Genomic DNA, 7,061 nt, shown 5'->3' on the forward strand with positions numbered 1-7,061 from the left:
TTCGCTTAAGGACTTATTGGGTTAGGTAAATATCTAATGCGTTCCCGACCAGAGAAGTCATTTTTGGAGGGGAAACTATGTGCTTTTGGGATCTGTGTGCTCCTTGGTTAGAACCTCTAAGAGGTCCCAATAGTTTGGACTTAAGTAGGTTGAAAAAAGACATACAACCTTGGCAAGAATGGCACTTTGCGGAATATATGATGCATGCTCCTTTAGGGTCTTTAAATTCTGCAGGTGGCGTAGCTACTGAGATCAATGCAATTAATTATGTCTCTCCGAGAAGTTGGTTAGCTACCTCTCATTTTGTTCTAGGATTCTTCCTATTTGTGGGCCATTTATGGCACACGGGAAGAGCTCCGCAGCCGCAGCCGAATTTGAAAAAAGGAATTGATTGTGATTAAGCGTAACATTGGAACTAATATATATAATCATGAATTTAGAAAAAAAAATTAAACTAACGAGAATACCTTTTATTTTCTATTATATTATTAAATTCACATTTAAAAATAAAAAAAAACTTGAAATAAAAATAATTTTTTTGATAATTATACATTTAAAAATAATTATAATTTGATATAAGTTGTAATAATTACGCATTTAAAAATAATTATAATTTAATTTACACTTATTAGTTAAAAATTAGTGCTAATTTTAAAATAGAATTATTACTTGAATATTCTAATCATAAAATATAGAAAAACAATTGATAATTATAATTTAAATTACAACTATTTGTTAAAATTTTGATGTAAAAAAAAAGCTGGGCTAATTTTGTTGATTTAAAATAAAGTTATTACTTAATAAAATTCAAAGCATTTTAATTATCACTTAATTAGTATTAGAATTAATTATGCTAATTAGTTATTATTTTGAATAATGTTACTTTGCATTAATTGTAGAGATTGTATTCAATAGTTTCTCTATTATTAAATGAATCAATTTAGTCATTATACTATTAAAAAGAATTAATCATCCAAATTGTAACAGAGTTAACATTTACGATCTAAAAATAACTTGAATTTTTTTAATTGCAGTTCAATTTCAAACAAGATTATTCATCACACAACCATAAAAACTTAAAAATATTAACTTTGCTAAATAGTTAATGATTTTTTGTAAAATAGTAAATGTTAGCTCTATTCCAACTTAGTTTTATTTTATTTTTTAACAATACAAGGATTAAATTGAACCACTTAATAGTTAAAGGACCTCTCAAATACATTCACCAGTTATTAGCCATTGAATGGAAAGTAATACCCAAGGCAAAACCTTTGAATTATAGGTTTAATCAATTGGATTAATTAAAATATAATTTGATATATAAATATTAAATATAATGGTCAGCTAATTATATTTTTTTGTCACTCAATTATGAAAATGTACAACATGGTCACTTAACTATTTAATTGTTTTTTCTTATCACCAACTAGCTAATATAAAAATAGAAACACCCAAAGATAGATTAGAGTTTAGTCATTGCACTTTAATATGGTCATTTTAGTCCCTATACTTTTAGAATTTCAAAATTTTAGTTCCAACAAAATGATAACTTTTAAATTCATTCAATTACGCTATTTTCAAAATTTGATGTAGCAAACACATTATCATATGTGTAATGTCACGTTAATTTACTATTTTCACATATTACTAAAATAATAATTAACAAATTTAACTACTTTTATTTGCATTAATACCGAATTTTAAAATTCAAAAATATAACAACTAAAAATAATGCAATTGAAAAATATAAATTTTTAAGCTATCTTATTATAGGTTCTGATCATATCTGATCTTTTTGACATAATGCTTATAATTACCAATGGCCTCTCTCAAACCCATAAATAGAAGGATAATACGTTTTAACGCACTTGAACCCACATTCTCCTGTATTGATAACAACACCCATACCAATCGAACTAATACTCAATCGGCAATTGAAAAATATGAATTAAATCTAATTTTGTAAAAAAAAAAATTGCAATGGAGAGAGAAAACAAGTGATGTTGGTAAATTAACCCACCAAACTGAGTACCAAATTTTGCTCCACATTAAATGCAACTTTTAGCCCATTTCTTTCATATTTATATAGATGAACCAGCTGACAGGGGGCCAAGGCTATGAAAGGAAATTGCAAAAGAACAGTTATTAAGGGAAAATATAAGGTTTTATTACAAAGCAACTAGAAAAATCAGCAATGATTTATGAGTAATAAAGGATTTTAGGACATTCGCCAAAGGAAAAGCCATTATTAAAGACATCAACATAAGCACTAAAATCTGGTTGATTTGTCCATTCATTGCGACTTCTTTTAGTTTTTTTTTTTTTTGTTGTCTAAGGGATCTACTGGAGTGAATTCAATGACTAATCCTTTGCGTCTGGTATGCCCATTAAGGGAATAAACGTTAGTCACGAATTTTAAAGCTACTCCATGCCCAAGGCGAGGATTGAACCCTCAACCATTGGTTAAGGTAGGAGAGACTTTTGCCATCTCACCTAACTCCCGTTATAAATGTGAAATTTTTATTATTTTTAAAATATTATATAGTAAATATATTATTATAAATGTAATGTTGTGTCAACTTGAAAATCCAATTCTATCAATTTACAAAAGTTAGCCGTTCAACTTTCTTCGAGCCAAAACTTGGTCTTGCCACGATGACACCAACCTTTTCAATGATTTATTTTTCGTTTTTTTATTTCAATGACTATAAAAAAATAGTTGTGGTTTTTGTAGTCACGATTTTAGTTTTGGTTTTGGTTTTTTAATTTAGTCTCTAGCCATGTTCTAATGTATATATGAGATTTGTCAAGGTAAAGACATTGCCAGATCTATTAGGAACCATTTTCAAAGGATCTTCTCAAGAGGGTGTTCACAAAATTGGACTTTAAGATGTTGAGGAAGATAGTCAATTTAAGACTTACTTTTTGTGAAAATGATAAAGCGGACCTCTTGGGGCTTTTGACAATGATTTGTTGATTGGTTGCTGATCATCATCAGGTTGGTCTAATGGTAGTGAGGCTAGGATGCAAATATAAATGATTTAATTAAAGTGATGCATCTTTGAATTGCTTTTGAATCTTTTCAATATTACGGTTATTGTCGGTTTGCTTTTCTCATCTATTTGGGAATTTTTTTTTGCAAACATTGACATTTTTGCATCGACTTATATTGTTTTATGTATCTATTATTCTTGGTTCCTTTCATTGATAAGTATTTTTCTTCAACGGAATGTTATATCCGCTTGTTATATTTACGTAATACTTTAAAAAATTACCTCATTTAAGTTCATAGATGGCTATTTTTTGAGTCATAATTAAAATTCTAAATTTCGAAAAGTATAAGAACTAAAATGATCAAATTAGAGAGTAAAACTAAATCCACAAATTTACTTACAACATAAAATCAATAAGAGATTTTGGTCTAAAGGATTTAAATGTTATAATTTAAATTTTAAAATTCAAAAAATATATAAATTAAAATAATAAACTAAATCCAGACACAAAAATCAATACAAAATTGGACCCCAACAAAACTATTGAGACATAATTTGCTCCATTCCCACTTGCTGCATTTATAAACCACCAACTGCTTTTCTTTCTCACTGAGAAACTCATCTTATTATCTTTTTCCCAAAATATTTTATTTATTACAATCATAAACAGTACAATATCTTCCCCACAAAGAAACCCTAAATGTCTAATTTCATAAATACACAATTCATGGACCCATATATATATATATATTTAAATTCAGCTTTTAAGTGCAGCAATTAATGCAAATGACTGACAATATCAACCCATCAACTTACTTAGTTGTCCTTGATGGTCACTTGTCTCTTTTACACGGAATTTCAAGTCGGGTTAAGATTGAATTAAATGAATGAATGATATCTTATCATTATTTTAGTTTGGGTAATTTTATATTTAGATAATTTTTGAACCACTTCAAATTTGGATCACTAAAATTTGAGGTTCCAAAATTTCAAATTAGATCATTTTGATGTTGGAATCCACAAATTTAATAAGATTTGGATCAAAATGTACAGATTTCCGGATTTGGAGGACACCTCTTTGTGGTTGATTAGCTTAGCCTACACCTAAAGGACCAATGTTGAACCAATGTGCCGTTTCTACCGAGCTTCACTTTCTTATTAAGTAATTAAAAAAGGTTAAAATATGTTGATAGTCCTTATACTTTGATAAAATTTGAGATTAAGTCCTTATATTTATAAAAGTTAAAAATTAAGTCCTCCTAGTTTTTTTATTTTAAAAATCCCAATTCAATCATTAATGTTGTTAGTATTTTTTGGTTAAAATTTGTTAACTTGACATATTAATCAAGTTGCCTTATAAGACGTGGTATATGATTGATAGAAAATAAACATTTTAAGTGGACAAATTCGACAAAAGCTACTAACAACAATAACAATTGGAATAAGATTTTAAATTGAAAAGTGAGAGGATGGAAGTTTTAACTTTTAAAGTACAAGGACTACATCTTAAATTTTATAGAAGTACGTGGACTAATAATATATTTTAACCTTTTAAAATATTCATATCAGTTACATCCATAATTGCTTCAGATTGCTTCATTCTATTTTTACTAACTATAATATATGCTTAATATGTTCACTAACATAATTTATTATATATAATTATATATTATACAGACACTTTCAAGTATTTATATTATATATAATATAAACATATATTTATGACTTATTATTAAACTTATTCAGAACACCCAAACTTAAATTCTTGTTTAATTGATAAAAGTATTAAACTCAAAAAATGAACTCAGTAAAATAAATAGGCTAATTTAAAAACTTAGGACAAGCTAATTGAGAGAGACAAAGAACAAACATTGTATTTACTTCTTTTCATTCTCATTGCCTTTCGGATGGTTGTTGGGTTTCCTCTTCCTATCCTGTGGTTTTTCATTACTGCCATTGTTAACATTGCCACCATTGTCATTTTTAACTTGTCCCTCTTCCTCATGGCCACCCTTACCATTTGTCTGTCTCTTTGGGCTTGGAGGACTTGAGTTTGTCTTTCCTTGAACCAAGCTCGACAAAGGACTTCGCCTTGATCATGGTTTAAGTAAGCTCTTTGACCTTTAGTCGAAGCAACTATTACTTCTCCCAAGGCTTTAACCCATCATTGAACTAGTAGAATGCCTTTTTTCACTCAAATTAAGGATTTGGAGTAACAACTTAGTGAACTCCCGTACACACTCTCGAACTGTGCCTTGTTGTGTAAGGCGGTGCAATTTAGCCCAAGCTTCTTCATCAGCATACTTAGGGTAAAATTGCTTTCTAAACCTATTTTAGAACTCCATCCAAGTTCTAGCAATATCACCTCGTCTCTCATCTGTGGAACTATGACGCCACTATAAAAGAGCGACATCAATAAAATAAATTTGAATAATGTTTACCTTAGTGACATTATCCTTTATGCTCATCACACAAAAGTACTATTCAATCCTTCATAAGAAGTTGTCCACATCTTTCACGGACCTACTAGTCCCTTTAAAATCTTTCGATTTAGGAACATCCATCTTACATTTGGCTGTCATCCTAACATCACTTTACCCATGGCAACTCTGTGAACGACAAGCTCACCCTTGAGCTACTCAATTTTAGTGTTCAAAGCCATCACCATGGCTTCAGTTTCCTCCTTCAAAGTCGTCATCAAAGCTTCAAGAGCATCATTCCTCTTAGTCAGCTTCACATCAGTGGAGTAGAAAACCCCTTGCATCTATTCCACATTCGCGTTAATGGCACCCAACACCTATTCTTTGAGTAGATCTTTCCTCGAGTCTAGCTTTGTGGTGCGTCCCTCAACTATCTCGATATTTCCCTTCATACTACCCATGGATTCCTTGAGATTGGTCACCCGACCTTCCAAAGTCGAAAATATATCCCTCGATCTACTAGCTTTCCAGACCCACCCATAGGTCTCCTGCAAACCACGCGACCTTAGGTAATTCATTTGCTTCAAATTCACCTAAGTCAGCTTATCTCTCAAAAAGGCAAGAATTCTCAAAGAGATTCTCTAAGGCACCAAAACTTTGCAGAAGCTAACACTCAAGCAAAGAAGCACAAAACGAATAGAAAAACCACAAGTAAGCAAATGCGCACTAAGCATTTGAGTAAATACTTTTAGAATATTCTATTACTTTAAATGAATTACAAATGAGGGGAAAGACTTTTATTTATAGTTAAGCTTCTTCAGATCCAACGATACAATTTAAATTACATCGGCAACTAAAATCGATGCCTATCTACAAGATGAGAGTCCTAGGGGATCTAAACACTATACAATCTTGTCCGTTAGGATTATAAATATTCATCATGGTAATTCTAATTTTACTAGAGTGTTTCACTAGGCCACCAAAATTTCAAATAGATACAAATTATCTTGCAAACAAATCAAATACCAACAACACCTATTTGCGACCGCATAAGGTTATCAACAATTCACATTCAACCTCCTCATCCTCTAAGAACAATACAAGTTTCACTCGTCTAAAAATTTCCTTTGTAATCAATAAAATGTCTCAGTTAGGGGTGAGTAAAACTCGATTCGACTTGAAAAAATCGAAAAAAAATTCAAATTTCGAGTTAAATGAATCGAGTTATTCGAATCAACTCGAATTTTTTTTCAAATTTCGAGTTCGAATCGAGTTGAGTTTTCGAATTCGAATAACTCGAATAATTCGAATAATTCGAATATCAAAATATAATATTTTACATTTTTACCCCAAACTCCCAAACCTTTTTACTTTTCCCCCAAAACTTTTACTCCTTCCCACTTCCCCCCAAAACTTTTACTCCCCTCCCCTCCCAACCCCCAATCTACCCAAAATCCATTTCCTACCAAAATTTTACTCTCCCATTTACTTTTTCTCAAAATTTTACTCTCAAAAACTCTCAAAACTTTTTATTTTTCCCCAAAATTTTTACTCACTCCCACTTTTCCCCTAAAACTTTTACTCCCATCCCATCTCATCCCACCTCCCATCTACCCCAAACCCATCCCCCCTCCAATTTTTTTTTTAA

Source organism: Gossypium raimondii, chromosome 13, assembly GCF_025698545.1.
Source record: "Gossypium raimondii isolate GPD5lz chromosome 13, ASM2569854v1, whole genome shotgun sequence".
Taxonomy (NCBI): Eukaryota; Viridiplantae; Streptophyta; class Magnoliopsida; order Malvales; family Malvaceae; genus Gossypium; species Gossypium raimondii.